Source organism: Microtus pennsylvanicus, chromosome 12 (genome assembly GCF_037038515.1).
Source record: "Microtus pennsylvanicus isolate mMicPen1 chromosome 12, mMicPen1.hap1, whole genome shotgun sequence".
Classification (NCBI taxonomy): domain Eukaryota; kingdom Metazoa; phylum Chordata; class Mammalia; order Rodentia; family Cricetidae; genus Microtus; species Microtus pennsylvanicus.
This window is the reverse complement of record NC_134590.1, coordinates 5,073,313-5,081,567: the sequence shown is the minus strand read 5'-3', so window position 1 is coordinate 5,081,567 and position 8,255 is coordinate 5,073,313.

The window sequence follows — 8,255 nt, the reverse complement described above, 5'->3', positions numbered from 1 at the left end:
TCTGGAAGGGAAACATACATAGAAATGGACTTGTAAAGAAGTTCCCTAGTAAATAAGTTTAAATATTAACAAAGGCTAATTTGTTCTTCTTTGGGGCCAGACATTCTTACCCATGGAAGTCCTGTTACTTAGACACATATTCTTAATTATAATAACATGGTATTCATAAGGCAGAAACCTAAAAGCAAATGTCCAAACAGAGACTAAGGACTTTACGGCACAGCTAGCAGTGAGATATTATGGGCTGCTTAAGAGATAAACATTTTCACAAGGAAAAGTGTTATGATAGTTAAACAAGGGGAAAAATCAAGATAAAATGGTATGAATAGAATGTTCCCAGCTATCTTAAAATAATCAACAGAAGTGTTTATTATTGGAGGAGGTATAGCTCAGTGGTAGGGGACAAGGTTAGCCTGTTCAAGGCCCTGAGTTCGATTCCTACACACACACACACACACACCACACAATTGTTATCACTGTTTTTAAATAAACAGGAAGAAAGGTCAAGGTGATGACTTCTAGCTAAAGGAGACTGATTTTTATTCCCCTGTATTTTTTACTCCATTTGCCGTCTCTAAAAGGACAGTTGGTCACTGTTTCCAGAAGCAGAAAATTGGGAGGCTGAAGAAAGGAAGTTGAAGAAGCTGTGGTTAACTGCAGTCCTTCCCTAGAGAATGACCTGATGGCGTGTGGTCATGAGGAAAGAGACTGTCGCCCTGTTGCAGTTCCCATATGGGTTCTTAGCTTTGCAAGGATGGGGAGTAACAGATACCAAAGGCTTGCAGGTAAGGGACACTGCAGAAACGGAAGGAGGAAAGGTGACCTGCCAGGTCACAGTCAGCAGAGGGAGGAGAGCAGAATTGCTAGGTGCTTCCCCTGAACAGCCCAGGATCCACCTTCCTGGGCAGAAACAGCCGGGAGCAGAAAGTAAGCTCTGATGAGCCAAGTGCCCGCCCTGCGCCTGCGTCTGTACAGAATAGAGCTTCTATCCTCTTCCTAGATGTCTTTTCTGGCCTCAGTGTACCAGATCATATGTTATTTAGATTGTAACTATAAATTCCCAACCATTGTTTAAATGCTGGAGTTATGTGAGGGGGCAAATTTATCACAACTTGTAATAAAAGAAAGGAATCAGGTTTGTCAGCAGGAGAACAAATTCTAACACAGATGGTCCATGGAAACAGATACGTTAGTGTTCCAGTGCGCTGGGCCCTGTCGTGGGCTCTGAACATCTGTCACTCGGTCCTCCCAGCAACCTGCCCAGTAGACCACATCGGGACTCTCGTTGACCGTGATGGAAATGACCATCGAGGAGACTAAACAGCCTGCCTGGCTGAGATGGTGAATGAGGCAAGATGTGGAAGCCACTTGAAAGTCTACACTATGAAATAACTAGACACACATGGAACATGCTAGCCCACACCTTTTGTCCTAACACTCCTGAGGCAGAAGCAGGTGGTTTGAGGCCAGCCTGGTCTACAGAGTGAGTTCCAGGACAGCCAGGGCTGTTATATAGAGAAACTCTGTCTCAAAAAATAAAAAAACCCAAAAACATAAAATAAAAGACAAAAGCGTGAAGTTTTGTTGTATATCCCATTGTTACTGATACTCAAATTAGATGCCACACCCCATCACTATTAACCTTTGACTCTTGTATATACGAGTACTAAATGCAGGTGTGCAGTAAATAAACAAGCGGACACAAGAAGAGTGTGCTGGAAAGGGCAGCGCCCTAACTTGTTCTCTTTGTGAAGCGGTTACTTGGTTCAAACACTCATGATCCTAAGCACAAAGACTGTTTCCTAGCATGTATTATGGGTTCTACACTGCTTTACAGTAGCCTTGCTAAGACACATAAGCAATCTGGGCATGCTCGCTGACACCTATAATTCCTGCACTTGGGAGGCCGAGGCAGGAGGATTGTCATGAGCTCCAGGCCATGCTAGACTGCAAAAAAGCACCCTGTCTAAAAACATATGAACCGGCAAAACTATAGAAGCACAATAGGGAAGGGGAGACAGATCCAGCGGCAGACTGAACAACAAAGGAAGGTTCATCCTGGCCTTCTACACTTCATTCTTTTTAATGAGTTCAACATAACGATGAAGAGATTGGCTTGCTTTATAGGTGCTTCTTTTGTATTTTGCTTGACTGTTTCATATATTTAAATAATGAACTTTAACTATTTTCTCCACTATTTCCCTCTTTCATCCTGTCCTCCTCCTGGTGAAGCCCTTCTCACCAAGCCCCCCTCACACTCCCATGTTCTATTTGTGTGTGACCTGCTGAGTTTCTTAAGAGTTACCTGTCCAACAGGGACAAGACACAGGCGCAAGCCTCTCCTTTCACTGCAGGGAAAGCCAAAACCCAGGGGCTGCAGAGTGGTGTGGATCAAGGTCAAACGTCAATGGAAATTCCATGATGGCACCGTGAGGGCCAGTAAGTGTGTCATTGGGCTACAGATAGACACCAGCAAATGTTCCAGCCAATCTGCTCTGACTGCCTGTGGTACCAGATGGCGTCTTTATGACCCCAAGAATCACACCCTGGAATTCGCTGCTCCATCAGCTTCCCTGTGGGCACCAAGTGTGCCAGCCAGGTAGGCATGGTGGCTCCAAGGATCTAAGGACACATCTGTGATACTAAGTTGGGTCCCAATAAGCTCAATGCCTCTTCCATGCCCTTGCAGATGGGCCACACAGAGGGTGCGAGCCAGAGAAGCTCGGTGTTTGCTCTGGGAGACAGTGTGTAACTTCCTGACCACAGGACCAGGAAGCCAATGGGGATTCATCCACGGGGGCTTTCTGTGCTTTTGCTATGGTTTTTGTTTTGTTGTTTGAAGTTGAACCTCACTCTATAGCCCTCTCTGCCCTAGACTTCACCACAACCCTCACGCTTCAGCTTCCCGAGGGTGCCATGACAGGTCAGCACCGTTTGTGACTGGCTCTTCCCCCATCATGCCCTACTTCCCAGGGTTTGTGTGTTGTATGTGTGTGTTTGTGTGTGTGTGTATGTGTGTGTTTTGGTCTTCCCTGCCCCTGCTGGGGAAAGGGATCAGTGTAGGGAATGGGTGCCAAGCGGTGGGCCTAAGACCTTAAAATACTGAGGCATTTTAAGAGACTGCATCTGTTTCTCTTAAACCCTCAGACCTGACCCTCGCAGCAGCCCAGTGAAGGAAACTGAGGCTGGAATGGGGCGATGGAACTGAGAAGCAAAGGCAGACACACCCACACCTGGCTTTTCTGGGGTTTGAACTTCCTAGCTCTTCCTGCACCGGCTTGATTAATTGTCCTGGGTCCGTGCTGGCCCGGCAAGTGCCGAGTGTGACATTGCCCAGGCCCCTGAATCTGAGACACTTTTGTGTGGACTGAAAAGAATGTAAAAACCTCTGTTTTTAAGGGGAAAGAATCACTAGATTGAGCCTAAGGAGGAGGTTGCTTAGTAGAGCAAACACCACTGATGAAAATGACACTCTCTGCGCCAAAGCTATTCACTGCTAAAGTGGAAGGAGTGGGGTCTCGCCGGTCCCTCCTCCATCCATGAGGAATGTTGAGGGGCCCAGTCTTGTGCAGATAGCCATAGCTTCACTGAATTCATGAGTACACTGCTTATGCCATTTCTGGCGCAACCCCCAACCTCAGTTAGTACACTGTTTCTTCTGCCCTCCCAGCTTCTGTGATGTTCCCTGAGCACTGACGTGGCTGACCCACCGAGGACCAAGCTGCCCCCGTCACTTATTCTTGAAGGGGGTGATGCGTCTGGCTCACCAAGGACCAGCTGCCCCCACCACTTCCTCTTCACACTTTTGTTAGTAATGAACTTCAGCATAACTGCCACCCACTGCAATAAAAAGCTTCCCCGAGAAAGACTGGGCACGACATTCAGGTATGGGTGGAAACATGAGGGGTTTTTGCTTGCTTGCTTTTTTAGTGTTGTTGTTGTTGTTTTGTTTTCTAGACATGATCTGTGTAGCCCTGGCTGTCTGGAAACATACTCTTCAAACCAGATTGGCCTTGAACTCAGGCTTCCGCCTGCCTCTGCCTTCCATATTGGGTGCCAGATAAAGGTGTAAGTCACAAAACAATCGCACACCAGTTCAGAATTATGGATAATAAAAGGGTTATTTATTCAAGGGGAAAACTTACAGATCACTGTCCTAGACAACAGTCTTCTGAGCAAACAGGAATAGAGTGCAGCAGCCGGAAGCAGGAGCCAGAAGCAAGAGTGGGCACAGACTTAACAGCTGTTTTTTTTACAGTACCAGAAACCATACCCAAATGGGCTGTTATCTTAAAGGCTATTGGCTGAAGGAGCAGAGTGTGCTCCCACAGCACCTCCTCCTTTTGTTTAAATAAGAGGGTTTCAAACCCAATACAAAATTATATACACTAGGAACAGAGATCAAGTATAATTAGAATTACAACCAGCATAAACAATATTAAGCAAGGAACATATGCTAAATGTTTTAATAAACATTTTATCCTATGGAGTCTAAGTCTTGTATAGGAAATGTTTTGGCTAGATTGTAAGAGGACAGTAACTATGACTATCTAATCTTCAACCCCATCGAAGGCCTGAGAAGGGAGATAATATTACTTGAGCAGGCAGGAAGTACAATCGAGCAGCTTCCAAAGCGAGCAATATGTGACGGAGACAATGAGTGCCTCCTCTACCACCCAGCTGAAACAGTTTGACAATGCCGCCTTTTAGCAGAGCAATGAGAGTAGGCTTCCCCTGGGGCCTGAGGCCTCCACAGCCAGGATTACAGAATCAGGCATGAGTTCCCTCATGTGGAGCAGACTTCAGATCCAATCAGAAAACAGTTGGTTACTGTGCTGCCTAATTTTAGGTCATCTTGACACAGGCGAGAGTCATCCGAGAGGAGGGAATCTCAGCGGAGAAAATGTCTCCATAACATAGGGTTGTAAGCAAGTCTGTAGAGCATTTTCTTAATTAGTGATTGATGTGGAAGGGCTCAGCCCATTGTGGGCGGTGCCAGCTCTGGGCTGATGGTCCTGGGTTCTATAAGAAAGCAGACTGAGCAAGCTAAGGAGAACAAGCTGGTAAGCAGCGCCCCTCCGTGGCTTCTGCATCAGCTCCGTCTCTGAGTTCCTGTCCTGACTTCCGTCAGTACGGAACAGTGGTGTGAAAGCGGAAGTCAGGTAAACCCTTTGTTCCCAGCCTGCTTTCGGTCACGGTGTTTCATCGCGGCAATAGTGACCCTGACTGACACGGCTTAGTCCCAGGATTGTGGGGTGTTGCTGTGATAGAACTGCGCATGCTCATTTGGGAAGGAATGCAGGAGGACTATTGAACATTTGGGCTAGAAAAGACATTAGTGTTGAGTGCGTGGTGAACTTCCGGTAGGAGCTTGGAAGATGAGAACGAGAGAGCAGGGCAGACGAAGGAGGCCTGGCCTGTGACGTTTCAGAGGGAAGCAAAGACTCTGCTGGGCCATTTGTGTGAAGAATCTGTGGTTCTGGTCAGCTGGGGTTATGAAGAGACCAGCATCCCTGAGGTGAAGAAGTCTCCTGGGATGTGTTTCCTCAGGGTCAGCACACAGAGCTGGGTTCCAGAAGTGGCCAAAGTTGTACCTCCTTTTAGCGGCTGACCTTGGCGGTGTAAGCGTCACCCAGGTGGTACTGGTTTGGAAGACATGAAACGGTCCTGGAGAACACCTGAGGCTTGGCACCGGGAGAAGCCAGGAGAGGCTAGTGGGGAAGATGCAGCTTTAGTAGCAGGTGAAGCCCCAACATTGAACCGTCCTGCAGAGACGTTGAGGCCTGGCACAATGAGGAGAGGCTGTTGGCGAAAGGGCAGCCCAGTTACGGATTTCGGTGTCGACCAAGAACAGCAGCAGCAGAGGATAGAGCCCGCCCCAGCCTAGAGGACAAGCTGTGTGCGTGGCAGAGTGGAGAAGTGACCCAAGCCCTTTGGAGGAGCCCAGAAGATCGTGAGGGAATTCCAGAGAGTGAACATTGAATTATTTATACCGTTGGAGTTTGGTTTTGTCTTGCTCAGATTGTGTCTGTGCCCACATTATTCCCTCTTGAAGTAAGACAGTATTTATCTTATTTTAATTTTATTGGAGCCCACAGTTGACTCTGAATTTTTAAGAGAAATTTTAGATTTTAGGAGACTTTGGATTTTTACAGAGACTGAACTTTTTTCATTATTTTTTTTGTTTTAAGATTTATTTATTATTATTTTATTTTAGGTTTAAGATTTATTTATTATGTATACAGTGTTCTGCCTGCACTCTATAAGAGGGCACCAGATCTCATTATAGATGGTTGTGAGCCAGCATGTAGTTGGTAGGAATTGAACTCAGGACCTCTGGAAGAGCAGTCAGTCCAGCCCGAAACTGAACTTCTAAAGGGTTTGAATTGAAGACTGTGGGACTTTAAGATTGTAATATGTTTTATATTTGTGGTATTTATTAATCTAAGATCTTGGGGATGAACCGAAAAAGGAAAGAGTATGTCTTAGAAAGTATTATGTGTCCCGTTGACAAGGTCAGTTGTGTCATACTGACACGGGCTAGAGTCATCTGAAAGGAGGGAACACCCACTGAGAAACTGCTTCCATAAAGTAGGGGTGCAGGCAAACCTGTAGAGCATTTTCTTAATTAGTGACGAATAGGAGGGGCCGAGCCCATTGTGGGTGGTGCATTCCTGGGCTCGTGGTCCTGGGTTCTGTAAGGGAGCAAGATAAGCAAACCATGGCGGGGGATAGGTAGGAGCAGGGCAAGTCAGGAAGCAGACCCTTCATGGCCTCTGCGTCAGATCCTGCCTCCAGGTTCCTGCCCTGACTTCCTTCAGCGATGAACTGTGATGTGGAAGTGTAAACCAAGTAAAGCCTTTCCTCCCCAAGTTGCTTTGGTCATGGTGTTTCATCGCAGCAATAGAAACCCTGACTAAGACACGGTCAGCTTCTGAGTAGTCAACGCTACTGCACTAGACAGCACATCCTGCCTGGTAAGTCATTGCTGTTGCTTCAACACTTCACAGTTGGGTAAGCTTGCTGTTCACTTTTCTTCTCAGCAGACCACGAAGCCCCTTCAGACACGATGAAGGCTGGCTGATAGGAAGGAAGCTTCCAGCTCAGCTCCAGATGGATTTCTCTATGCCCTGTGACTAGAATGGGTTGTTTTCAGGAATCTGGTCTTACCATCAAGTTCTCCTGAGCAACCAGGAGCAATGGAAATAGCCAGTATTGTTTGTAGAAATGTTGGGGTCTCCTTGGCCAACAAGTTACAGGGAAGTGTCCCACACCTGACGTTGAAATTTCTTTGATAACCATGGCTTCTGGGAGGAGCATTATCTAGCCCATGGAAAATATCGCCATTTAAAATGGGTTTTTACTGTATTTTCAGTAAGCTTATAAAATAGACTTCCGTATGTGTTTTCATAAATCTGTAAATTTTATTACCCTCGGAGCATTATCTAGCCCACTTAAAATGGGTTATTGTATTTTCAGTAAGCTTATAAAATAGACTTCCGTATGTTTTCATAAATCTATAAATTTTATTACCCTCCTCTCCTCTTCTGTATCCTCCCCACTCCTCCATGATCAGCCTTTTCTACCTATATTTTATTAACCATCTGTGTTTTCTTTTGAGAATTCAAGTTCCACAGACAGAACAGGCTACTGGCTTTCTCGTTGCTGAGCTTTTCAGCTCTTCCAGTAGTCAGATGTGTTTGGGGAGGCTCTTCTCCGTCCATAGGCCACTCCGTTAGCTATTTATTTTCCCGAACAGCGTTCTGACTGTGGCTCACACTTGTCCTCCACTAGCCCTATGTCCTGTGCTGTCCTTCCAGCAAGACTTTAATCCCAGTGCTCAGAAGGCAGATACAGGCGAATCTCTGTGAGTTCAAGGCCAGCCTGGTTTACAGAGTGAGTTCCAGAACAGCAACAGAACTCTTACACAGAAAAACCCTGTCTCAAAAAACCAAAAAGAATCCCTCCTTTGTCCTCTAGTGGCTTCAGAAGCTCAGTTCTAACACATAGATCTTTGATCTATTTGGAATTTATTTGTGTGTAGAATAGATGAGGATCTGGTCCATTCTTCTACATGTAGATAGCCAGTTTCCCCAGCACCACTGTCTGAAGATGCTATCTTTTCTTCATTGTTACTGCTTTTTCAAATCAGGTGGCTGTAATTGTGTGAACTCCTGTCCGGGTCCTCTAGTCCGTTCCACAGACCTGTGTGTCTGTGCGCTGGTATCATATTGTTCTTATCGCTGTAGTTCTGT